Raw genomic sequence first — 27,304 nt, 5'->3', positions numbered from 1 at the left:
AAGAATCTCCAGGTCTCTGTCCCCCCCAAAAAGGGTTTATATGCAGCACACACACACACATACACACACACACATGCACACAGGCACACACAGAATACGATGCACAGTAAGTGAGCCTAGGCAGTCTTAGCTGTAGGGGGTGAGAAGCAAAGAAGGAGGTGCATGGCCAGTAGAAGACCTAAACCTGAACAGTCAGGAAACCCAGGGCCCATTACTCACACACTCCCCCGCCCCTAAGAAGACTGTGGCAGCCCCCAAGAATGACTGTGGGTTCCAAAAATGTATTGCAATTTGGCTGTCAGAAGCTGCAAACAAAATTCCACCCAGTGGCAGCCTTCTAGATGGCAAATTAGATGTCAGCCCTGCCCTCTGCTCCAATCTCTTTTAGCCTAGGCAGCCCCTAGTGCAAGATGCTCACTCTACAGCAAAATCCAGCCGTGTGTGTGTATGTGTGTGTGTGTGTGTAGCATTTCCATGGAAACAAGCTTTCAGCATTCTAGCCTAGGACACCTGGACCACAGTCTTCTGGATCACAGCCCCGGAAAGAAAATAAGTCTCAATTCCCATCTTGTGCACCCTCCTGTTACCCACCCCATGACTGACAAATGGCAGTGCAGTGTTTAGCAAGGAAGTTCCTTGAGATAGTCATCTATCAGTCAGTCTGCATCCTGGGATGAAACTTCCAGAACCCAGGCCTGTGTGTAGCATGTTCCCAGCACAGGAGAGGTACCTGAGTCATGTCTGAGGAATGAAGGAATGTGGGAAGTCCCCCAGGGCCAAGGGCTGGGACTTGATCAAGACCTGGCCCAGTTACCTGTAGGGCATGTGGCTGATAGGAAGGATCTGGCACCTGGCACCACCTGCCTTGTAAGCTGGGTCCCATCCAGCCATGGGATGGGAAAAGGTACCCTGGGCCCCAGAGCTGGGGTGGTGGCGTTCTGGCAGAGGCAGCTCATGTTGTGGCTTTACAGCAGGACTGCTTGCCTCCATCCTGTATCCCTGAGCCCTTAAGCCACAGTCCTAGGGGTGAAGGCCAAGCTTATAAGTAGGGACAGGCTGTGGGGCAGAGCTTGGTTGGGCTCCCTGGCTTATGCTCCTGGCCTGGGTGATAGTTACCTCTGGAGTGGTCTGTGTGGCTTGAAGTGTTCAGAGAAATCCAGTATGAGTGCACCTGGTACCATGAAAGCTTTTTCATCCCTCATGCAGCCATAGCCAAAGTCCAGGACTCTGGATTTGGGGGAGGAGTGGCATAGGGGTACTCTAGGCTGCCTGGGGGCTGCCAGGGAGCTTGCCAAAACAGAGGAAGAGTAGACAAATCTCAAACCATTGGAAGTTGAAATAGCTGAGAAATCCCAGGAGAGAATCTTGTATGAAAAACCTTTCCAGAAAGGTGTTCTGGTCCCTTCTCCAAGGTCCCAGTCCAGGGTGGCAGAGAAGGCAGTCGCAGGTGGGAGGTGGATTATTCTGTCTCTCGGGGGTTACTTTGTATTTGGATTCACCCACTCCACATCATTCACTTTAAAAATCATTTGTTTATTTGAAAGGCAAAGCAACAGTGAAATAAGAAGAGGGAGGGAGAGAGGGGGAGAGAGAGAGAGAGAGAGAGAGAGGTATCTTCTGACCATTAATTTATTCCCCAAATGGGCCTCGGCCAGGCTGAAGCCAGGAGCCTGGAACTCCATCCAGCTCTCCCACATGGCTGGCAGAGACCCAAGGACTTGGACCATCATCTGTCTTCCCAAGCACATTAACAGGAAGTGGAGCAATAGGGCTTTAACATCTATTCATGGGATACTGGTGTCTCAAGTGGCAACTTAACCTGCATGCCACAACACCAGCCGTGAGAGCATTCACTTATGATAAATTTTAGTTATTTGAAAGGCAGAGTGACAGAGAGAGAGGGACTTCCATCCACTGGTTCACTTACCAGTTGGCTACAACAGCCCATGCTGGTCCAGGCTGAAGTTAGAAGCCTGAAGCTCCATCCAGATCTCCTACATAGGTGGCAGGGGTTCAAACATTTGGATCACCTTCTGATGCTTTTCCGGCCATTAAGTAGGGAGCAGGATCAGAAGTGGGGCAGCTGGTACTCGAACCTGCTGTGCCACACTAATGGTCCCAGGCTCCTTCACTTGCAATTTAGTTCTGTGAAGGGAGAAGAATCACAATGTAAATGTCCCCACAGTGGCCAATCAGGAGGAGCATTTTGGGAAAAGGGACACATGCGTAGGGACAGGGGCCATGCGGTTGCCTGTAGCAGCACAGGGGGACCTGGTAGGATAGCCCTCCACCCCGCAAGAGAGGGGCAGGAGCAAGGCTGTCCTCTGAGCCTTTGTGTGAATAACACGAAGTCATTCCTCGGGACACATGAACCATAGCAAGGTACCCCGTCCTCCGCCTGGAGTGATTTCCAGCCAGAACAGAGGTGGGGGGAGGTGGGCGGCAGGAGGAGAGTGAGGGCAGGGAACTGTCCAGGGGAAGGACCTGTGTAGAAGGCAGGCTTGATTCAGGGAGTGGAGGCCAGCAGGAGGGGCACAATGAAGCCTGGGAGAGTCCCACTAAGGCCCCTTGGAGTGAAGACAGCTACAAGGCTGTGCGCACACGCATGCGTGTGCGGTTGGGGGTTGGGCAGAGGGTTGAGCTGCAGGAGATGGAGCTGGTCTGCAGGGACCAGCCAGAGAGTGTGTGACTTTCCCTTGAGGGCTTTTGTCAGAGGAAGGATCAGCTCTTGAGAGCTGGGATTGGGCCCTGGGTACTGAGTATTGGAGGCACCTGGGGTGGGTGGGTGGGTGGGTGGGGCTGATCCACAGAACGGCTGTCTGCCTTAGGAGCTGCTCCGAGAGGGTGCCAGCCCATGTCCAGTTGCAGTCGTACCTGCCTTTGCTCCCTGGAACCCCCAGCTCAGAAGTGTGGGATCCCTTAGAAAGGTTCGGGTATTTCCATTAACGCTGGCAGTGTGGGAGAGGCCTGACTGCTCTGCTCTGGCTCTAAAGTAGAGTGTAGATGGGAGGAATGTGGCATGAGGTGGCTGTAAGGAGTCACAGCCTTCTCCTATGAGCCCTAGGTGAGTTTTAGTAGACCACTCCAGAGCCTGAGACAGCCTGAAGCCTGGTCAGTCACCAGGGGTGAGGGGGAGAGGAGTAACTCCAACTCCACTCTGGAGAGGGGCTGCCTGCTAACATCTTGCACCCTGGCACTTACGTGCCCCATTGCAGTCCTGGCCTCCAGTTCCGTAATCTCCAGGACAGAAAGGCCAGGTCTGGGGTCAGCCAAACCCAGGCTCAGCCTCACCTTCTACCTGCAGAGGTCACTGATCCCTGGAGCATGGAGAGCGGGTTCTGCAAACCCTCGGGGACCTACCTCGGGGCTGGCTCAAGTGCAGGGGACCGCAGGGACCCAGACCCAGAGCCCTGGCATCCAGTGGCTTCTGGTTGTCAAACCTGCGGGAAGCCCCAGGGCACCCTAATCCAGGCCATAGGCCTGGGAGATCCTGGCAGGCCCGCCCCGCACAGAGCTCGAATCCCAGTCTATACAGAAAAATAAATAAATTAATTAATTCATTAATTAATTAAAAATAAATAAATAAAGCGTATTCCCGCCTGAGGAGGAGAGGGCTTTCCGGAGCAGGATTGGCACCTGGGCGGAAAGCGGCCAGGAGCGCACTTTGAGGACCCGAATGGACGGCCAGCGGAGCCTGGGTGCGGCCCATGTGTGGCGCCGCGCGACAGGGCCTCCGCCGCGGCGACCGGGGTTTCCCTGACTGCCCTCCCCGGAGGGCCCTAGAGGAAATGACAGCGCGGGAGCTGGGGCGGCGCCCGGAGTGATACGGCCTGTCACCGAGGAGGCAGCGGCGCAGACCCTGTCGGCGGCGGCTGGGAGCCGGGATTCCCCAGACCTAGAGACCCTACTGCGCCAGCCGTCGACAGCGCCCCGGCCCCACCGTGACCCCAGCCGTCCGGGCATCCCAAGACAGCGGGCAGCGAGGCCAAGCGGACCGGAGTGACTGTCCGGGCAGACGACGGGGTCCCCAAGCTCGGCGACAGGAAACTCTGGGGAGTGAATGGAAAGAAGTGGGTGGTCCAGCCCCTGCGACTTCCCCTGACATCACTGCCCAAATAAGGAGCTTCCAAGCGGCCGCGGGGCGGCCCGGAGCCGCGCCTGCCGCCGGCGCCCACCCCGCGCCGCGTGGGCCGCCAGCGAGCGCCCGGGGCACCGCCGGGCGGAGCCGAGCCGGGCGGAGCCGAGCGCGCGGGCGCTGCCGAACCTCGCGAAGGCCGGGCGCGCAGCCCAGTCCAGCGCTGCGCAGCCGAGCCCGGCGCAACGCGGCGCGGCGCGGCGCAGCCCTGCCCGGAGCAGCGGAGCGGCGGCCGCCCGCAGGTAAGCAGCGAGCGCCCAGCGCCCCGCCGCGGCCTGGCAGCCCTGGAGCTGGGCACCGCGGAGCGCGAGAGCGGCCGAGGGACTGGCGGGAGCTGGGCTGGTGGAGAGGGCTGGGTGCGGGCGCATGTGCAGCAGCGCGTCGGTGCCAACTCCCAGGACCCGAGGTGTCTGCGACCGGAGCTCCTTGGCAGGCTGGGGTTGCCTGACACACATCTCTACGTTAGCGTTTCCCGACACTACTTCTGTCACCACCCTAGGGTGACACGGGCGTTCCCGCGTTCACAAGGCTTGTCTCATTCACTCCCGCTGGGCACTGCCCCATTAGCCTTGGGCGAGCACAGCCTCCCGGCTCCAGCGCAGATCCTCACTGGATCCTATCTCTCGCCTCCTGCTCTCCATACAGTGGGTCCCGCACTCCAGGTTGGTGCCTGTAGGTCCCTCAGCCCCAGCAGCTCTTTCTACCCAGCAGAGGCCAGGGGAGGTTTCTAACTGTCAGAGGAGACCTACCATGGGTGCCTGCGCACACTGAGTGGGACCGGAGTTGCTCTGGTTCTTTCTCCCCCTTTCCCGTGTGTGACAGCACCTGGCCCTGAGGTTGCAGCCTTAGGGGGCCTGTCCTTGCCTTGTAGGGAGGGTGTGGCCACTGGGTGTCTCTGGAGGCTTTTGCTCCATGGGCATTTCTGGGAATATCCTCCCCAACCCCTCTAACCAGCTCAGGTGCTTGGGCTTCCCACAGCAATGGTGATGACTGCCAAACAGGTGCAGGTGGCAACAGCCTGGCCATCTTCCAGGGGTCTCCACATAGTGGCCATAATGTTTCCTGTGGCAGCATGATGTGTTTGTTGAACATTTGACCAGGGTGGCAAGGGAGCTGACAGACCCAAGTTCTGGATCCATCAGTTAGTGGCTCCAGGCAGGTGACTTCTTAATCTCATTCCAGCTGGGTGTCCTTGGAGGTATCCTGTTAGGGAGACTTAAGATCTGAGTTTGTGAATGTGAATACTGGTGCCTGGGCCAGTTTCTGAGGTGTGGATGTTTTCTGAGCTGCTGTATATCAGGGCTAGATGGTGTGGCTTAGAACACAGTTGTGGTCCCATCATTAAAAAAAAAAAAGCATTAAATAGTGCGTTGTGTGCCTGCCAGCAGCTTTCTCAAAGCATGCCCCTGGAGCTTAGGTTCTCAAAGCTGCCACACAGCACGGGCTCTCCTGTTCAACAGTGATGTCTGGCAAATTCTGCACCCTCTTGGATCTCCCTGTTGGCTGATTCCAGTCCACACTGACAAGTTAAAGGCTCTGAAAAGTCCTGCAACAGAAGACCCCGTTGAACTTCCTGGAACCCAGCATCTCTCTCATGAGCTGCAGGGCCTTTGTGAAGATGACACAGGAAGGAGGCCTTCAGGACCTCCCCGATGCGTCACCATGTGCTGTTGCATGGTGGCAGCCAAACTCTGAGAGCTGAGTTCTAGTTGCCTTCCTTTAGCAGAGGGAGAGCAGAAGCCCAGAGCAGGACACATGGGTAAGCAATGGCCCAAGACCCACCTGTAGTAAGGGAGACACTAATGAGCCTGACCCTAGATCAGCTGCCCTCCAGTGCTCTGGGCTCCTTGAGTTACCTGCAGAGCCCCTCTGGAAACTAGCTTTGCTGCTTCAGCAGATACCATGTAGATGTATTTGGAAAATGTAGATTCAGTGATTGATTACTGAATGAATGAAGCAGTGATCATGTGTCCATTGGGTATCACTTGTTCCTGGAATTTCAGCATGTAGCATTTAACCGCACGTGGAACTCCAGGGAAGAGCTCTATAATGGTACCACAGTCATCACACACACATACACACACACACACACACACACACACACACACACATTCAACCACACTATTCTACATGCACATCACACACCTACTCCTACACAATCTCAGAGGCCAGCACACTTAGCTGTGCACACGTTCACATATATCTGCACACATGCACCCCTACACACACATCTGCTTCTGCACATGGTCGGGGGAACTGTTAGAAACCTTCACATATGCCCACACACTAGATCCCGTGTCCTCATACACACATGCACACACATACACACACCTGCTTCTATGCATGCTGTTACACCCATCCATTTGCACATATGCACTCATTCACCCGAGCATACACACTTGATCATGTAAACTTGTTCACACTCACACTTTCTCTCCTACACTCCCTCACACACATATCCATCCTTTTGTGCATTAGGTTGCAACCAAGAGACACTTGTGACAATGGGCATGTCCCCATCCCTATGTGCATGGAGCACTAACTCACTGCCTTGAACACTGAGCATGCAGAAAACCCTCGAATGGCCAATCCAGTGCTGCACCGCCTCAGCATCTCCCAGTTTCTTCCACTCACTGCTGTGGTTGCTGATACAGATCCACTGCTGCTGTTTTCTCACACCTGATGGAGCAGCTGCCTCTCTAACCGCTTCTGTGTTGTTTTAATGAGTCGTGAGAGCGGTGAGGGCAAAGACTGCAGCACCCTGTTGAATGCCTGGCATCAAGGACAGGTTCAGTAAGCCTTTATTGTGTGAGAGGCTGCCAGCTATCAGGATGGCTGCAACTTGGGCCAGCAAGCAGGGCTTCACTGAGCATGCTTGCTGAATTCCTTGGGGTTTGAGGCTGTCAGGGGGATTTGCATGCCAGCAGGATGAGAGAGAGAGGAGAGAGAGGATGAATAGCAATGGACAAGACAAAGCTAAATACTGATGCTCATCATGGACAAACTCAAGCTAAAACTGTGCCATAGGCAAGGTCGAGGAGAAACAGGGACCAGGGAGTGCTCTCAGGAGCTGACATGACCCTGAGTCTGAATCACAAGGAAGTGATAGACACGGGAAGCTTTGGGAAAGGAAGATTTGGGCAGGAGAGCAGGCACAAAGGGCTGGCAGCAGGAATGGGCTGGGCTCAGGGGCCACACAGAAGCCACTCTTGAGGATGTACCAGCTCTCTTGCCACTCTTTAGAGGGGCACCTGCTAGTGCTGAGTCCAAGGCCCAATATCATCCTGATTCAACCGCTAAGATTGCACCTACTACATGCTGGGCTCTACTGAGCCAGACTGATCTCTCCATTTTGCCTACCCTCTCCCCTGGAAAGGAGGAGCATGCTGGGCTGCTAGGGCCCCTGTTAGGCCAGTGCTGTGCTTACGGGAGGTTCGCAACAGTCCAGGTGGTCCATCTAGAAAGATCAGGAATTCACAGCATGGCTTCCATTATTAATAACCATGATGTCATGCATCTGTGTGAGCCTTGATCAGCAGCAGAGCACTCTCCCCTCTCATTCCCTTCACTCCGTGGGCTCATCTGCCAAGTGGAGGGGGAGGGGACTCACAGAGATGCTGCAGGCTCACCAGGGGCCACCTCTTCCTCCTGAGCCCCCTGCTTCCTCAGTGCATGTGTCTGCTTTCTGTTATTGATGTGAAGGCTGGGCAAGGTAATCAACAAAGAAGGGTGTACTTAGCTGTAGAGGCCGGAAGATCCAAGAACACGGTAATGACTCTGGCCAGGGCCTCCCTTGGATACCTCCCAGTAAACGACACCCAGGTGGCAGGAGTGGTCATTGGAAATTCACAGCAAAGTGTGCTCATAACTTTTTTATCTACTCATCTATCCCCAGTCTTCCCAACGTGGGGTTCTGAGTTCACTTTTAGTAACTAATGCATTGAGTTGGTTTGCCTGAAGTTGCACATAGGACTCAAGCTCTGCCATTGTAGGTCTCAATGCTGTGCTCATAGTTGGCCCATATCCAGCATCACACTGTTTGGGAATGATTGCTGTGATAGATAAAGGCAGTTCTGCACACCCTATGTGTGGGTGCTCAGCATTATTATTGCCTTGCTGAGAATTCTGGAAGTGTGAGGTTTCAAGGATTCTGAGTCTGGCTTTCAACAACAGAGGAATTGATTAAGAAACATTTTTGGAATCTTCCAGAAGAAGGTGAGAAATGAGAGAAAAATGGTCTCCTGGGAGGAGTGGTTGTGAGCCAGTAGGTGAATGTGGCTGTTGCCTGAAGGTTTGACTGAAGAATTTGTGTGTGATTCAGAGCTCCTAGGGGTGGCACCCAAGCACAGGGAGGAATGCCCAGGTGCTAGATGTCCCAACCAAGAATGAGAAGGCTGCCTGGCTGGTGCTAAAGAAGTCAGGTAGGCCTTGGATTGGCCTCTCCCTTTTCTGTCTGTCCTGAGCTCTGACTTGTCCTGGCCTTGTTCTGGGCTCACAGCAGCTGCCCAGTGGGTGCAGGAGTCGTGGAATTCCACAGATCCGCATCTGCATCTCCCAAGTCTTGTACCTCATCCAAGTCCCCTCCCTTCCCCTAAGCCTCAGCTGCCTCACCTGCCAGTGAGAGTGCCCACCCTGACCTTCAAGCAGACTGAATTGGAGCACAGGACACCGCCCAAGTCGGATATGTCATTCCACATGCATGCCTGGGACAGTTGTTATGCTTTGGAGTTCATGGTGATAATAAAAACCATAGCATGCGTGTGAATTGGCTGCTACCAACAGGATCTCCAAAGTGGGCAAATTGGCCTAGCCTATGGGGAAGAGGATGTATTCCTTGTGATAATCAGGGGGTGGGGAGCTGAGGGCATGGCTGGGGACCAGGTCCATCACTGCCCACACAGCCCAACAGGCTTAGAGAGGATCATGGGGCTTGCAGGTCTGTATTGGGCACAGGCTAGAGCCCACCTGGTCTTGAGGACCACGCATGAGGCAGTTGGGAGGTAAACACCTCAGAAGGCAGAACCTCTTACCCTCATGTGCAGTTCATTCATGTGTTCAGCCGTGGATTGAGCTCTTTTGGGACTCAGCTCTGGGCTAAGCCCTAGGAGACAGAGGCTGTGTCCTTCTACCAGCCACATGACCAGGGGCAAATTACAGTTTCCCTTCAACTCTCAGTCTCCTCATCTCTAAAATGGGGTCATCCCAGAAGAGCATTTGGTTGTCTCTCTAGAGAACCATCTAGGTTGCAGGGTACTTGATACCATGGCTGGGCGGAGAGATCAAGGGCTCCGTGGCTCACAGGAATTCAACTCATGCTGATTCTGCCACTTGCTGTGTGATTGGCCACATGTCTGAGCTCTCTGTTTTCTCTTCCTCTCTTACAAAATGTGGTTATAACACCTTTGTCACAGGACACCATGAGAGCTAGCTTAAGATAAGTGTTAACATCCCTGGCTTACAACCCAAGCTCGTCCTGTTTCCTTTCTTTCTCTTTGGCTTGCAGCTCTGATCGCTTGCATATTGCTGCCTTTGGAGAATCCACTCACGCTATGGTTGCCCTAAGTTCAAGCACAGGTGCAGGCAGTGAGATTGGTGCAGCACAGTTAGCATACACTCGTGGGTGACAAGTAGGCAGGGGGATATAGTCCCCCAGCCATGGAAGGATCTGGTCTGAAGGAGACCCTGGGTTCTGTTCCTAGGCCAACAGCAAAGTCTTTGAATTGCATCTGTCAGCTGCTGCCCTGAGTAAACCTCAGTGTCTCCCTCTGCAGCTGAGCCTGTGGGATCCCCTGGGTTTCTTCCTACCCTGAGAAGCCTGCGGGTCTCCAATGTGCAGGCACTGAGCCGACTGGCTGAGTGTGGGGATTTCACTAGCTCTCCCTAGCCCGGGTTCCAGTGAAATCGATTGTGTGGTGAGGTCTGCAGACAGGTTCTGGGCGAGGAAGAGACTGTGGTTTCTAATTGGCAGAGCCACTCCTGGAAGAGGATGCAGGAGGAGGGACATTAGTGGCACTAAATTAAATTTTAAAAAAGGCATTACCCTTGTTTTTGTTTTTGCTTTTTTTTCTTCCTTAAAGAAGATCCAGAAGGCTCTGAGTTAGTGATCTTGCAGATAGATTGTGCTTGTTTGAATTCCACATGTGCTTGCATGTGAAAGGCTGTTTTCAGGCTCCCAGGATGGAGACCATGAGTGGAGCCACTGAGTGGAACCAAACATCCAGCCATTCATTTAAAAACCCATGAACCAGGCACTCGGCAAGTGTTGGGGGCAGCCCTGGGCACAGGGGCAGACAAGTGACCCAAGCCAGGAAAGGAGGAATGCCATGAACCAAGGAGCCTGGCAGGTGTCCTGCGCTGAAGGAGCTGAGTACCCCAGAGGAGAAGGAAGCAGAGGGGCATCTTAGGAAATGTCCAGATGCAGGAATGATTGGTGATCTTGGAAGGCATCTGGAGGTAGTGGCTCATGAGCATGGCCTTGAAGGGATGTAGATCTGGATAGACTGATAGAGGAGAATCACCTTTCTCTCTGGGGTCCAGGGAGGTCTAGGGAAGCCTCATTTGAAGTTAGCACCACTGAATCAGCGAGACAGCTCTGGGCCACCTTGCCCTGCAAACAGAACAAAGCGCCTACGTCATGGCCACTGTTCCCATGAGACTAATAAGAACAGCAGTGAGCTGTAGTGGGGTGGAGGTAGGCTGAGCCCTGGCTTTACTTCTCCAGGGAATCCCGGGACAAAATAAGCCCACAGTGGAAAAGCTGGGAAGGCACCGGTTCAGCTCTTTTTCAAAACTAAAAGAGCAACTTCTTGCTGTTGACAAATACAGCTTGTTATGCTTGAAGGACATGTGAAAGGGATGGATTAAAGAATATATGGGGACTCTTGGATCACTGCCACTTTTCTGTCTACCTGGAATTGTTCCACCATGAAAAGTTTGTTTACAGATGGTCCCATGTATCCACGTATGCTCCAGTTGGGCCTCTCAGGGTGAATTAGGGAGGCCATGGAGGATCATGGAGGATCTGAACCCCTGTTCCTACAGTTCATCCTCAAGTGTGTGACCTCCAGCTGCCCTGTGAAAGCAGCAAAACTGTGAACCAATGTCTGTAACCATTAGTAGGGAGGAATACCCCCTGACAAGGTGTTCCTGTTGAACTTCAAATGTGCTTAGAATGAAGCAGGCACAAGAGTACTTTTGAAAGTTCATGGAAAATGTGATTAAAAGTGTGAGTTGGGACAGGTGTTGGGTACAAGGCAAAGACACTGCCTGGCATGTCTGTGTCTTCTATCAGGATGCCTGGGTTTGAGATGCACATTCAATCCAGCTTCCTGCTGATGCACATTCTGGGAGGCAGCAGCTTCTAGCTTAGTCTCTTGTTCCAACACCTTCGTGGGAGAGCTGGATCAAGTTCCAGGCTCCTGACTTGGACGCGACCCAGTTCCGTCTGTCAGAGGCATTTGGGAAGGGAACCAGGAGATAGAAAATTGGTCTCTTTGCCTCTCTGCCTTTACAATAAATAGAAAGAAGTAAATAGTACAATTAATAAAAACTGTAAAATATGAGTTTATTTTGCTGAAAATATGTTCTTATAGGGATTGGGCATTTAACTTAGTGGTCAAGATCCCTGAGGGACTGGCATGGTGGGTCTAAGGATTAAGCCACCTGCTTCAATGCCAGGCACCCCTACTGGAGCTCCAGTTCAAATCTGGGTTGATTTGCTTCTAATCCAGCTCTTTGCTGACGTGCCTGGAAAGAAAGTGGAAGATAACCCATGTGCTTAGGTCCCTGCCACCGATGTGGTAGACCTGGAAGCTTCTGGCTTCTTTCTTGGGCCCAGCCCACCTTTGACTCTTGCAGGCATTTGGGGGGTGAACCAGCAGATGGGAACACTATCTCTCTGGTCTAAAAAAATAAATGAACTTAAAAACTTGTTTTTCATAATGCATAGAAAATGCCTATTATGAAAAAATGAGGTATAGGTTTCAGATATTTTTATGCACCAGAATACACTTGGATATTTAATTCCATTTTTTCCCCACAAACTTGTTGAAGTCCCATGTATACATTTTATATTTGGTGAAATTCCTCCCACTCATGTTAACTCCATGCTGTAACAGATGGAACCTTCTTTCACAGGTGCAGCTCCATTCTAAGAGCACAGGAATTGTGTTGTCTGGGAAGGGGGAGGTGCCAGGTGTGAGAACAGAGCCCCGGAAATGGGAAGGTCTTTCACTGGCACCTGGACCCCCACCCCGCCCCCCAGGGCAGAGAAAACAGGGAGAGAGAGAGAGATGCAGCTCTCCCTGCAGGAGAGCCAAGGAAGTCTGAAACTGGCTCCTGATTTCCCATTCATAAATTAAGTGACTTGGCCTAGGTGAGTCTGGGGAATCCATCAGCTGAAAACCCCTGCGCCCAGGGCCCTAACAGGCCCAGCTCAGCCTGCTGTGGCTGGGAGATTCACAGCCCAGATGGTTTCCGGGAGCCTGTGGCTGCCCCACACGTCCTTGTCCACATGTGGTTCCTTACAATACAGCAAGCCAAAGGAGTCCATGTGGGCAGGAAGCCATCAACTTGGGTCTGTTAGGAAGTGGCACTTGACATTTCCAAGGGCAGAATGTGTGTGTCCAGCTGAGCTCTTCATCTGAAGCAGGGTCTGATCTTGTGCAATAAAGCGAGGGCCAGGGGAGGTGAAAACATGTTGCTGGAAAAAAATGACAGTTCTGGGAGCAAGTCTATGAGGGGTAAGTTGAAGGCCTTCTACTGCAGGACTTCACAGAGACTTCAATATGCCAAAGTACATTGCAAAGCCATGTGCATGTGTGTGCGGATATTGTGAAAGAGTGTGTGTACACAGAACTGAGTTTTGTGAGCAACCCTCTGGTGTTCGTCAAAGAACAGATAAAAAGAACACATATGTATCTGCACACACACACGTGTCTGTATAGATACAAGAGCTAGAGGAGAGTTTCATAGAAAAATGTTTTAGTAGAAAATGAAGTTGTCTGAGGTCAAAAAAAAAAAAGAAGCAGTAACTCTACTACTTGTTTCTTCCTGTAAATTTCAGTATGCCATCTTTTCTTAGTTGCCTGATTTTATTCATTTCTCTTTTTTCTCAGCAGAGACATGGCAAATGGCATGCAAATGAACCCCGTACACACACACGTGCACACACACACATGCATGTTCTGGTCACAGGAGACAGGAGTGCTGTGTTATCACATCTGTTGAGACAAGGTGCCAGGCTTAGGAAAGCAGTTGTGTGGCTATAGCCCAGAAACCCACTCGTGACATTGTCATTTTAGGAGCTAACCCATAGTCTCATTAAAAAAAAAAAAAAAACACAAAAATGTCACCGCAGGGACAGGAGTTGGGGCACAGACAGTGAAGCCGCCACTTGCAACACCAGCATCACCTGTCAGAGTGCCTGGCTCGATTCTTGAGTCCTCTGCTTGCAACCCAGCTTCCTGATAATGCACTCGAGAGGCAGCAGAGGATGGTTCAAGTACTTTGTCTGCTGACTCGCACGTGCCAGACCTAGGTGGAGTTCCTGGCTCCTGGCTTCAACCTGGCCCAGCCTGCGGCTGTTATGAACATTTAGGGGAGTGAACCAGTGGATGGGGTATCTCTCTCTCTTCTCTCTCTCTCTCTTTCTCTCTCTCTCTCTCTCTCACACACACACACACTTTTTTTTAAAAGATTTATTATTATTGGAAAGCCAGATATACAGAGAGGAGGAGAGACAGAGAGGAAGATCTTCCATCCGATGATTCACTCTCCAAGTGAGCCGCAATGGGCCGATACGCGTCGATCCAATGCCGGGAACCAGGAACCTCTTTCGGGTCTCCCACGCGGGTGCAGGAACCCAAAGCTTTGGGCCGTCCTCAACTGCTTTCCCAGGCCACAAGCAGGGAGCTGGATGGGAAGTGGAGCTGCCGGGATTAGAACCAGCGGCCATATGGGATCCCAGCGTGTTCAAGGCGAGGACTTTCGCCGCTAGGCCACGCTCCCGGGCCCACACACACACACTTTTAAGTTTCAAATAAATAAATCGGTTTTCAAAAATTCTGTAAGCCCAGAAACCTTTTGCCAACTGTGGTTTCCACAAGCAAGCTCCCAATACTTTTACACATACTGGTGTACTTACTATGTGGGAACTGCTTCAGACCAGTGGCCCCCAGGACCCTCAAATAAGACATCTGTGTTGCTGAAGCCATTGAATGTGAAGGTCATTTGTGCCAGGAGCCTTGCCAAAGTCATCAGGCAGGGGAGGTAAGGACAGGGAGAGGGCCTCCAAGGCAGGTGTTGGGTGCTTTTTTGTGTGGCAAGTATCTTTACCCACAATCCCTGTTCCCAATCTGCCACCTGCTTCTGTTACTCACTGCAGCACTCTGCAAACTGCCCACCCTGCACCGTAAAGCCTTCTAGGGCCTGAGCCCCACCTTGGCTTCCCTCTCCCTGACCTTTACCTGTCCTTCTAGCCTTGTCCCCGAGCATTGTGCCCAGCAAGGGGCAGGTACAATTCCACTTCATGGCTGCCTCTCTTCTCATCAGGGCTGAGCCTGCATTTCCTTACCTGGCACCTAGTGAGAACCAGGTTTCCTTAGAGACTCTGCAAATCACGGAAAGAAGAACTGACAGGAAGGGGCTGTGCAGGGGGGAATTCTCTGTCGCCACAGCTTCAGTGATGGAAACTATTGAGGGCAGCTTGGGAAGTAACTCCTTTGAGACCAAAGCGGTTATTCAGCTAGTCCTCAAGACTGGCCTGCCTCGCTGACTGTGTGACCTCAGACATGGGACTCGCACTCTCCAGGACTCCAGGGCTTGGCTGTCCACTTGGGCTATAACTGCTGCCTCCAGGCCTTTGATTCTGTGCCTTGGAGCTTGTAGGAGAGTCCAGAATGGTGCCTGGCACACAGAATGTTTCATGATAATCGTGAGTTTTTATAAGAATTCCATCAGTGAACTAAAAAGATAGCCAGCCTTTCTAAATTGTGTAAGGCTGGTGCTGCAGCTCAACAAGCTAATCTTCCTCTTTCAAGTGCTGGAATCTCATATGGGTGCCTTTTTTGTGTCCTGGCTGCTCCATTTCCCATCCAGCTCCCTACTCATGGCCTGGAAAATAGTAGAGGATGGCCCAAAACCTTGATACCCTGCATCTGTATTGGAGACCTGGAAGAAGCTCTTGGCTCCTGGCTTTGAATCAGCTGAGCTCCAGCCATTATAGCCATTTGGAGAGTGAACCAGAGGATGGAAGATCTTTCTCTCTGTGTCTCTCCTCTCTGTAAATTGGCTTTTCAAGTCAAAATAAATCTTTTAAAAAAAGATAAAGAAAAAATGTACAAAAGGTATATAAACAGGTCCATTAACATAGGAGGACCCTGCTGTGTAAACACAAGACTCATAAAATGAGGAGATGATCTTGTTTATGGGTTGTGAAATATAAAGTGGAAAGCAGAGATAGGTCTACTGCTGGCCAAAATAAAAAGGCCTGGGCATCTAAATAAGCATTAAGGTCAAGCTTCAGTCCACATGGAACTGTATTGAACCTGCAAATCTCAGCCATGGGCAAGCCATTTTACATAAATATGCATCTGCACAAGATATTTCCTTGTTGCATGTAGTAGAGAGAAATTGGAGCTGGCCTCAGTGTCCAGCAGCGGCCATGCCACAAATGCTTATGGGGTATCTATGCTATGTATACCTTGTGCTTACTGCAAAGGGCTGTGAGCCGCCTTCTGGGTTCTGACATAAGACCTTCCTTGCCCAAATGGAAATGGGTCTGTGTGGTAGGCTTAGTCTAACCCCATCTTGACACAGGAAAGTTCAACTATTAACTAGGCTTTTGTGCCCCTTGACACAGCCTGGCGACAAGCCCAGCAGCCAGGGAGCAGTGGTTTCACCTGCTGAGGGGATTTGAGGGGGCAAAGGGAACTTATCTGCTGTGGACTTTTAATCTTTCTGTTGTCTTAAAACTAGAGGTTTTACTTACTATGTGGTTCAGTGGTGCTGTGAAGGCTAAATGAGATTGTGATTTTCTACAACCAGCATCTAACTTTGTCCTAGGCACCCAGCAGGTGCCTCATGAAGGCTTCTGGCCTCTGCTTTCCATAGTCTCCAAGTTCCTGTGAAATCCAAATGTTGGGGACCAGGTTGGAACTTCCACCCCAGACCTCGCTAGAGCCCTTCTGGCATCCTCTCTCCTGGACAGTGAGCTCTGTTTGTAAGAGTGCCATGATGATCACAGCAGTGCCAACCATCCCCATGCCAGTTCACCACCTGCATCCCTACCCCCATGGGGTTGGCCAGTCTAGACAGCCCACCCTGTCTTACCCTCCCCATCCCCAGCCACCTGCCAAGCCTTTTCTCCTTGGTCCCCATATGAAGGGATGCAGGGGCCACTTTGTCACTCCTACACCACAAGGGTGAGTCTCAGTCCTCTGGGTCACCTCTGTTCACTGATCTGTGCCTCACCCCTTGGGGTTCCCAGCCAGGTTTCCGCACCCCACAGTGGTGTAGAGGGAGATGCGGGCTTTCCCGACTTCCCCCACCAGCTCCAACCTGGCCCCAATGAATCCCACCATGCCTGCTTAAAATCATTTTCTTTCCAATTTGCTAATTTAATTCGAGTTTTACAGGATTTTGGCAACCCTGCCAAACTGGGTGCCAGATGCAGATTTAATGAGCATACTTCTAGTCCTTTCTTTCCTGTCTTCATGAAGACACTGCAGAGAGCAGGACTGGAACTGAGCCCCAGAGGACTTCCTCCTCAGGGGCTCCCTCCCCTGCACCTGACCCTTAGCCCTTGGGTGCCAGTCCTCCAGCCAGGTCTCTCCCCACCAAAGTGCTCCAAGAAAAGGGGGTGGGGGCATCCTCACCTCACCCTCCCAGTCCTAGATGCCCCAACCTGGTCCCTATCACTTGGACTTCACAGGAAGTATATTTGGGGAAAATCACTTATTTTCTCTGGCTGTGTCTTTCTCAGCAGCCAAGTGCAGCTCGGCAGACATCAAGGATCCTCAGCTACTGAGCAAGCATATGCTGAGTGCTACTGACAGGCATTTCTTTAAGTGTGGTCGATTGATCATGGTGGACGACTTATGTAGAACAGGAATGCAGCGTCCTGGGCCCAGTCCCCACAGTTGGAAACTCAGGATGATCATAAGGAGCCCGGGACTCTGCAGTCCAGATCTGGAGTGTCTTTATGCCCTCCACTTATTCTACCTTGTTTCAAGTCCCCGGCAGCAGACATTATTCTCTGCCACTGTCAGGCTCAGATAAGTCAGGTGGGTGGCTCCAGGCCACAGGACAATGAACGTCAGAGCCAGAATTCTCCCTGAGGTTTATGATGCTAAATACAAGGTCCTTTCCATCTCCCTGTACAGGTGGGTTGGAGCTTGGGGCACAGATTCTTTACCTGTAACTCTGCTGATTGTGAACCTGTGTCTGTGCCATTTCAAGTTCCTGGACACAGCTGTCCCTGCTGTTCAAACGAGGACCTAGACACTTGGAGTATTTGCACTTCCAGTGCTGGTGAGGCAGGAGCCAGGCTCACACCATAGGGGATGCCAGGTTCTGTGCCATGCAGTGTCAAGGGCCACATAGAGCCTGTGGCTAGCTTTCTTTCTCTGGAGGAGTAGGTGGGGGAATGAGGTCAGTCCCCAGTTTCAGGGGCAGAGGCCTCTGCCTTGGGCAAGTCACTTCCATTTCTAAACTCTGCTCTTCTCATGGGGACAACAACAATGGGGTGCATTACAACCCAGTCTCCAAACATTAAAAAGTAGGATCCTGTATCCTCTCTTTTTAATATCCTCCCTTTTTTTAAAAAAAAAAAAAGTCATTTATTTTTATTGGAAGGCCAGATATACAGAGAGGGAAAGAGACAGAGAGGAAGATCTTCTGTCCGATGGTTCACTCCCCAAGCAGCCGCAGTGGCTGCAGCTAAGCCATCCAAAGCTAGAAGCCAGGAGCTTCGTTAGGGTCTCCCATGCTGGTGCAGTGTCCCAAGGCACTGGGGCCTTCCCAGGCCACAAGCAGGGAATTGGATGGGAAGCGGGGCTGCCAGGATTAAAACTGGTGTCCATATGGGATCCTGGTGTGTTCAGGGTGAGGACTTTGGCCACCATGCTATCATGCCGGGCCCCATCCTCTCTGTTTAACAAAGTGAATTCCCAGTGTCCCTGAACAGTCGCAGCTGGAGATGCCTCAAGCTGCCTAGGGCTTCCGGCTTCCAGGAAGCGACCTGTGACAGTGTGTGTCTCCATCTCCTGGTCCCCCAGGCAGCTGTGTGGTGTCCTGTCTGTATTCTAGCACATACTGCCTTTGAACTTGGGCAATTGCTTCCATCCTCTGGTTATTGATTGTTTCTCTACAAAATGGAGCTGACGATCACAGGGTTGAGGTGAGAACGAGTGGGGCCAAGACCTGCAGAAGAGCTGCAGGAGTGTGGGATCCCTTGCTTCCTGCTGACAGAGTAGGATGTAAGACTGAGAAATAAAGCAGCCCTGGCAGAGGCTTCCTAAGACCACAAGGACACGACGCCATGTGAGGACCGTGTAGATGACAAGGCCCAGGCCTCGGGGGTGGTGGGGGAAGGGCAGTCTTTACAGTTGTGCCCTGGGTTGAACCATTACAGAGGGTGAAAGCTGGTGCTAAGAGGCATGCTTTGAAGGAGGAGCAGGTTGGCAGAGCACACAGGGAGTGAAGGCAGGACTGGGCACCTGTTGGTCTTGCAAGGATGGGCAGCTGGCCTCTAGATGCCAACAAGCAGGGACCCAGGCACATCTCAGAGGCCCAAGATCTGGGCAAATTCAGAATATAGTGGGTTCTGGTCTAAGAAATTGTGTCCTGTAGATTCCAGGGTTCTATGATAGGTCAGAGGGGGAGCGTGGAGACCTTGTGGGGATGGGAGGCTCAGGTGTGGGGCTGGGGGAGGAGGTGGAGGAGACGCACGGTCACACATGGTATGAGCCCACAAGATGCACGGGCACATCGCTAGGGACAAACCCCAGACCTTGTGTTCCCTATTAGAAGCCAGGCTGCAGGACAAGCTCTCCCTCAGGCAGCCTGAAAAACCTCCAGTTTAGATCCCACTAGGCCCCCACTGCTATGTATGGCCTGGAGAACAGAGTAGGAGAGCAAGCAAGCAGGGCGGCCCTCCTCCCAAGGCTGTATTTTAGAGGAGAAATGTTTCATGTATGGTGGCGGTGATGGCAGAATCATCTTTCTGTCCAGTGGAACCCGCTTCAGACCAGTGACCCCCAGGATCCTCAGATAAGGCATCTGTGTTGCTGAAACCATTGAGTGTGGTGGTCATGCGTCCCAGAGGCCTTCCCAAAATCATCTGGTGGGGGTGGGAGGGGTGGGAGAAGGCTTCTGAAGGTGTTGTTGAGAGCTTTCTTTCTTTCCTCGGATCTGATTGTTGTCTTGTGCCTCCCTCTTGGGCACAAGCAGAAAGGAAGCCATGGCTCAGGGAGCACACCCCTGCTCAGAGCTGTTGTGGGGCTTGGCCAGGGAGGGGGCAGTCCCAGAAGGCACTCTGTCTCTTTGGCCGGAATGCCACTTGCTGAGCTCTCAGATTCTCCTGTTCTTCAAGGTTCCCATCCTGTCCCCTTCATGTCAGCCATACTTCCTCTGATGTCTCATGTGTGCCCCTGCCAGTTGACACCCTGTGCCCTACACAGGTGGGAACCGTGCTCTGCCCTGCAGGCTGAGAGAGTCTAGTCTGGAACCTGAGACACCTAGGGTTGATGCTTGGTGACTCACAGTGACCTTGAACCGGTCCCCTCCTCCCACCTCCTGCATGTGCTGCAGGTTGGTAACTGAAGCTGCTGGAGAAGCCCTTTAACAACTCCCACCCCCTTCACAGGAAACACGTCTGCCCTGGAGACTTATTTGTCTCCCTTGAAGATTCCAGGAGTAATGAGTCCTCTCCCCACAGCAGCATATTTCACCCAGGCCGCCTGGAAGCCCCTGTCTCCCTATTTTTAACAAGCACTTCCTTTGTGCCTAAAGACCTGGGCAGAACCTGGGAGACCAGGGATTAGGTCATGGGGGAGACCCTGAGGGTGCCAGGATGTCAGATGTCAAAAGGTGCTCACCCCCAGGGTCATGCAAATACAGCATGGAAAGTGTAACCCACGCCCCATTTCACAGATGAGAAAACTGAGTGTGGAGGGTGGAAATGACTAGCTCCAGGGCACCTGAGAAGCTGGAGGGGGAATTAGGCCCAGAGCACAGTTCCTTATGCCCTTCAATTAAATGCAGGAATAAATGACTACATGAGTGTATTCATCCATGATGTATGTGCTGAGCGCCTCTTTTCTGGTATGTTAAAGACTGGGCTGCAACTTGAGAACAAGAAGGACAGAACCTGGCCATCTCCCAGGAGGTGAGAAGTCATGATGTAATTAGCTATTTCATCCAAGCTGATAGACACTGCGCAGAAGATAACCAGAAGCTGTGGGTCATGAATGGTTGTATAGGTTGTGCACTGCCCATGCGCACATGGAGTGCATACTCTGGGGCCTCTGGGAAGGAGTTTACAGTGTGATTTGGAACACAGGATCTGTACAGCTTCGAGGTAGCAACAAAAGACCACAGGCAACCCCTGGGATAGCTGGGCCTGAAGGAGGGCCAGAATTTCTGTCCCACTGTCTCCCCATCTCAGGTTCAGGCTCTCAACTTCTAGTCTGCCCTCACTTGTGGTCAGAGGGACCTCAGGCAAGGAGCCCTGCAGCCTTCAGGGCCCAGGCAGCCAGAGTGGAGACCTTGCTTTGTCTTGTGGGGAAGACCCTGTCACTCAAGGTAGGACTCAGAGGCCCATGATGGCAGACGGAACTGGAATCTTTAGAAATAAAGGTCCCCCTCCTGGACAGAGCCCATGTTCTTCTGTCATCTGTTCTCTGGATTGTGGGACCTGGCAGGCCCCTGGCTCCTTGGAACGGGGCAGCCTTGGGCTAGCTGTGAGCCTCTGAGTATGTTTGCACACATACACAGAGTGCCTGGAAGAATGTGTGCCATGTGCCATGTCTCTGGAAGGCATCCCTCCTATCCATTGCCCAATGTGGCCAGTGCCTGGGCAGCTGTGTCTCCCACGGCTGGTTCTGCCCCTCTCCCCAAGAAGCTGAGGGCCGGGCAGAGAGGCTGAAGGAGTGAGAGGATATAGACAAACCCTCCAGCTCCCTTTAAAAAAAAAAAAGATTTATTTATTTGAGAGGCAGAGAGAGAGAGATATATTATTCATCTTCTGGCTCACTTTCCAAATGGGTGTCATGTCCAGAGCAGGGCCAGGCTGAGGCCAGGAGCCTGGAGTTGTGTCTGGGCCTCCCATGTGGGTGCAGGGGCTCACACGCTTGGGACATCCTCTGTGGCTTTCCCGGGTGCCTTTGCAGGGAGCTGGATCAGAAGCAGACCAGCTGGGATTTTGAACCAATGCCGCAGGTGGCAATTTAGCTCACTACGCTGTATACTGCCCACCAGTCCCTTGAGCTCTGTGATGTGGAGCTGGAGAGGCCATCTCAGTCAGTTGGTAAGAGCTTGAAGCCAAAGGGAGGAGCATGTGTGTGTTAAACCCCTGGCTTATAGGGACACAGAGATGACCACCATTTAGAGAAATTCTTTCAAGTCGCCCTGGCTTTCAAAAGAAAGATGTGTGATGAGCTTTTTGTTTGTTTGTTTGTTTGTTTGACTTTCTTTAATTGAGAAGGATAATTATGACTGATAAATCAGGCTTTTGGCGGGGTGGGGGTATTAGAACAGGACGGGACCTGAAGTGTAGGCTTGTCGATGAGGCCCAGAGGATAGTGTCATTCGACCTGGGCGGCTTAGCCACTGAATGGCATTGTGGGGGTCTGACCCCAGGCTCTGCCAAGCTGCCTTCCAAGTACCAACCCAGTGAATGTGGCTATTGGTAGAGATTGGGGGTCAGGGAGCTGGGGGTGTGGACAGAGAAAAGGGTGGGAATGTGGGCACGACCTGGGGAGATGTGGACACGGGCAGATGGCACGGGCAGAAGGTCTTGATTCAGAGTGGCCAGAGGAGGAATGCTCTGTATAGTCCCTTCCACTCACCAGGTTCCCAGGCCACATGGCCAGCACAAAGGCACACGTGTGCCTTGAAGACTTCAGGCCCCTTGGGCTCTGGGACCTGCAGGGATGGCAGAGACCCTGAGAACACCTTTTTCATCTGGATGAATGGTGTACCTGCCAGCTCAGCAAAGGCACCTGACGCTCAGACCTGGAAAGGGAGCTCTCCAGCCTGGAAGCAGGCAGTGCTGTGTTCCTTCACTGTCCCATGTTCTCCTGGTTGCCGAACAGGTGCTGGTGCAGGGTCCACTGCATCCTAAGGTCTGCATGGAGCACTCTGCACGTGGCTCAGTTTTGCTCTTGTGCCAGAGGCACTGAACACACACATGCAGGAGGGTGGGTCTCTCTGTGGTGTGGCTGAGGTCCCAGCACCACTTAGGCCCAAGGGAGACACCCTTCCCCAAACCCCCGTACTGTCACAGAGCACATGGGGTTCTGGTAGTGGCTGTCAAGCATCAGGCAGGGTTGAACTAGCAGGGAAGAAGGAATATCCACTGGGCAGTATGGCGCTTGGTTCAGGCAAGAGGCCAGGGTCACATGGGGAGGTGGTGAGGGATGCTACGCTTGAGTCAGGATGGTCGAGGAGGTGGACAGGAGCTGGTAGCTTCGCGAGACCCCTGGGGAAGGTGCTGTTCACTAAGCACCTTGTGACATGGATTTGCCTCTGTGAAATTTGCCTTGTGACCCTAGCCAGGTGCCCTGGGATGTGGAGCCTGGGTTGGGTTGGGGTGGGAGCCCCTGGGGATACAGCCTGCAGCCAACAGCCAGGTCAGAGGGAGGAGGATGTGAGTGCCTGCAAGCCTTTGACTCATTTTCATGTATCAAGATTTTCCCCTTTGCCAGGGATGGAAGGGACGGGGGTCATCAGAGAGCACTTTAATCCTCTCATTTCTTTCATCGCCTACTCCAATCATGGCTCTGCAAGTAACACGGAGATGGACCGCTCCCATCCCAATGTTGTCCTAGGAGATAGGAGAGCAGTGCAGGATGGGAGGCTAATAAACACCTGCTCCTGTTACACTCCTGGAATAGGAATGGGGAAAGTATTGCAGTGAAGAGGCAAGGTGTACTAATGAGAGAGCCTTACTGGCCAGAGAGAGTGGAGTCACAGAGGGCTTCCTGGAGGAGGTGGTCCTGCCACCTTGGGCTGCTTTGGCCACAGTGAAGCAGAGTTAACATTCCCACCAGAGAAACACACAACATTAGTGCCAGAAGTGGCTTAACATTCCACACAGATAGAGGGATGCCTAAGTGTGGAGTCTGTTCCTTATGGGAACCGCAAGACTTGGGACAGGGTGTGACTCAGTGAGCATTACGTGTCAGGACAGCCTGTGATTGTGCAAACAGGCTGGCCCCTTGGGGAGGGGACAGACTGGTGGAAAGCAAAGACTTGGTCCCTGTTTGGGACATGTGTTGAAGCTCTGGGTCAGGCACCACCCTGAGTGCTTTATGTGGGTTACCGGGTCACATCCTCCCCCAAATGCGGCCATGTCGGCACCACCACTGTTCTCGCTTTGCACATTAGTTCACAGGGCCTAGGGACATTAGGCAAATGGCCTGCCTGGACTGTACCGCAAGCAGGTGGAAGAGGCGGGGCTAGAACCCAGGGGCTCATCTTCTAGGATGCTCTCAGATGTAGTGGCCCTCGCAGGCATGGGGCCAGCTCTGAAGGCAGACCCAGGGCTGCAAGGTCCCCTGAACTGAGGGCACAGGCCCCCTACCTCCGTATGCTATGATGGGCCCCACAGGTCTGCTCCAGCTCACTGATTTGAAACCCCAACTTGCGTGGAGGTGGTTACTGTGTCAGTGACTGATGCAATGGAAACTCTCTCTGGAAAAAGGTGCCCACTCGGTTACAAAGTCCAAAAAGAGGAAGAGCAAGCATCCCACTGAGCAGTGGGTGTGGTGGAAACCGTTGCCCTGGGCATGGCCTTTTCTGTGCCCCCACACTCTGAGCTAGTGGGGAGGGGGCGGTACAGCGTGGGAGAGAGGCTGGAATGGAGACCAGAAGCTTGGCGGGGTCCTCCCCAACCCCACACATGGGGAGTGGGGGCATGTTGTGGGTCGCCTGACTTCCTCTCTTGGCCAAGCACGTGGTGGTTGTGGGTGCAGAAGGTGATTCTCCCCCTCCCCCACCCTGCTGCAGCCCCTCCCCCACAAGCTCCCTTTCGTGGTCTTCCAGGGGGACAGTCCTTACGCCCAGCTCTGTGGGACCCTGACTGAGGCTCTCAGCTCCCTAGGGTCTCCCAGAGTAGCAGCTTATTTGGCTCCTCCCTGGCCTTCCTGGAAGTCTGCAACACTAATCTGGTAAAGGCATCTGGCATCTCCTTTCTTAAAAAAGACAAAATGACAAATAAGAAGGGAGGCTGAAAAGGTGGAAACAACAGAAGAGCAAGAGGGAGAAGATGGCATCCAGGGGAGAGTTGGCTGGGTATGATTTAAATTCTCACACCAGCCCCAGCGTGAGCCACATCACTCCATCACTCCCTTTTAGGGAACAGGAAACTATGATTCCTCGGCCCCAAGGCCACACAGTGACCAAGGCCATTGGCATCCAGTTTCACCTGATGTCAAAGTCTTGGCCTCTCTGGCCACTCCAGACTGCCCACATCTCTATTCTATCAGATGAAGGTGATATCCCCTGACACTAAGATGCCAGCCTGAACACCTGGTAGGCACTTGGCAAACACCATGTCCCTTCTAGGGCCCTGCCATCCATGTCTACAATCTGGGGACACGTTGAGAGCCGTTTTTGAACTGGAAGACTGTGGCTCATGCTTGGGGCTCCTTGGGAGAATGGGAGCTGTCATCACTGGTTTGCTGGCTCCCACTGGATCATGAAGGATCTGGGACAGGGACAAAGGCAGGCTCCCTTGCCTGTGTACCCTGCAGCTCCCCATGGCTGGCCAAGGTCCTTGAGCTGCATGCAGCTGTACTCTGCTGTGCAGGTTGCCACCGGCTCTCTGCTGTTCACAGTGAGGGGAAGAAGGTGTCTTTCGTACACTCCTTGTGACAAGTGCCTAGTTCCAAGGGGCTTGGGGTGAGAGACAGCCACCATGAGGTGTGCCCTGGTGTGGCAGGAAGTGGCTCCCTTGCTGCTTGTCTGAACAGAGGAGCCCTCAGCACCTGTTGCCCTGAGTGCAACGACTCTGCCCTCATGTGCTGCTAACCCCTGCTCCTCCAACATACCCTAGTCTCACACCTTGGTGTCCCCTGCACCACCAGCACCTCCCCACTCTTTCACTGCCTGAAAACCAGGAAGGGTTTCTTCCACCCAGTTTCAGAACATAGCTTCTAGACAGAGCATCCCTGGCTGCCACTGACAGGCTTGTAGTTCCTCTTTCTGTATCCCCAGCACAAACGGAAATGTGGCACCATCAGCTATTTTTAACCCTCTGCCTGTCCTGGGAAACTTGTGAGCAATTTGCAATGGCCGGCTTCTCTGCGTCAAATCCCAAAGCTGCCTTGCCTCTACCGGCTCCAGCTCCTCGTCGGGGACACCTCCCCGGGCAGTGAGTCAGCCACCGGCTGAGGGAGAAGCCAGTTGTCCAGGGTGCACACCCAGGGCTAGGAGGGCTCCAAATAGCCCTGGGCAGCCAGGCGCCTGGGATGGTTCTCAGAAGGAAGCACGGGTACTGAGCACTTGGGAGCTCCTTAGGAGAGGAGGAGCCCCAAACCTGACCAAGGGGCTTCCCAGGACTGACCCCAGCCCCAGAATGCTAGCCAGGACACAGAGGAAGGAAGACATGGGCCACTGAAGAAGGGTATGGGCACTCATTGAGTGCCTCCTGTATGCTGTCTAGCTGCTGCTCTGCCTCCCAGTTTGTCTCATACATTCCACATGACAGAGCCAGAGAGGGGTAATGCTCTGCATTTCTGACTCATGGGGCAAAGGAGGCTCCGAGAGGTTAAGTAACTCCGCTGAGGTCACACAGCTATTAAAAGATGAAAGCAGGATCTGAACCCAGGTCCTTCCACTGATGTCAGGACTGACTGGGTACTGTCCCAGGCGACTTCCTGTTTTTCCTTTCAATGGCCAGAGCCCAGACATGATCCTCTGGAATTATTCTAAACAATTCCGCCATGAGTTTCCCTGGGACTTGGATCCTCGTGTTTTCTTATTGATTCGCAGAAATAAAAATGAGAACAAATTCATTCTACAGTGCCCTGCCCCAGGCTGATCAGACTCAGTGTTTGGATGTTGGCCCCATCTGTGCGAGTCCTGGCCATGTAGAGGAGCAGGGTGCTTGTCGGGTATGCTGCCTGGCCCTGGTTTTCTCTTCCTTCTCTAGGATCAAAGCCTTCGGGTCCCTACCTCCTCCCCTGCCCTTGGAGAGCTGCTGTGCTGTGAGGCAGTGAGACTGGCCTCTGCACAGTGGATGGGTTCTTCTTTAAAATCCTTCATCAGCTGCATGCCATCCCCAGTGCCCAGGACACAGGGGAGGCACCTGCCACCTGCCTGAGAGGCTGTGCTGTAATGCCATGCTTCTCCAGGAGCGTGGTGAGAGGGCTGCAGGTGCCCTTCCTCCTCAGGGCTCTTAACTCCCTTCCCCCCACCAGTCTATCCCTGTTAACAAAATAATAATAATAATAAAATTAAAAAGGAAATACTTTCATATCATCTTAACCATATTGATGCATATAGTTCTGTGTCCTAAAAAACACATTAAGATTGCTGGCCATCACCATCACTGTCGCTGTCACAATCTATAAACCCTTTCACCTTGGAGAGGTATGTGCCACACCATCAGCCAGGGCTCACTATTCCTCCCTCCCCAGCTGTAGACAACCAGCACTCTGCTTCTGCAAACGTTCATTTCAGTTTTAAATTAGAAAAGCGATACTTGGGGCTGTTACTGTGACACAGGAGGTAAAGCCATGGCCTGAGACACCAGTATCCCATGGTGGGGTGCTGGTTTGAGTCTAGGCTGCTCTGCTTTCAATCCAGCTCCCTGCTAATGCTCCTGGGAGACAGCATGGCTCAAGTCTATGAGTCCTTGCCACCTACAGGAGAGAATCAGATGGAATTCCAAACTCCTGGATTTGCAACCTGGACTAGGTTAATGTAGACATTTTGGGGATTGAA

At 52.7% G+C, this 27,304-nt stretch overlaps 1 protein-coding gene across 3 annotated transcripts in view; it reads left to right on the top strand.

The window, feature by feature from the left end:
- The window catches only part of HIVEP3 (HIVEP zinc finger 3), a 473,613-nt gene that overhangs the window by 355,066 nt on the left and 91,243 nt on the right, over positions 1-27,304 (top strand). The window contains exon 1 of one of the 3 annotated variants that reach the window (XM_058679698.1): positions 3,845-4,377. The exons of the other annotated variants lie outside the window; for them this stretch is intronic. The gene's annotated coding sequence lies outside the window, so the exon portion shown is untranslated. Of the gene's footprint in view, positions 1-3,844; positions 4,378-27,304 lie in introns of those variants that run through there. 3 annotated transcript variants of the gene reach the window in all.

This window comes from Ochotona princeps, chromosome 2, assembly GCF_030435755.1.
Source record: "Ochotona princeps isolate mOchPri1 chromosome 2, mOchPri1.hap1, whole genome shotgun sequence".
NCBI classification, from domain to species: Eukaryota; Metazoa; Chordata; class Mammalia; order Lagomorpha; family Ochotonidae; genus Ochotona; species Ochotona princeps.
The sequence above is the reverse complement of the archived record's forward strand: the minus strand, read 5'-3'. Positions and strand labels throughout refer to the sequence as shown.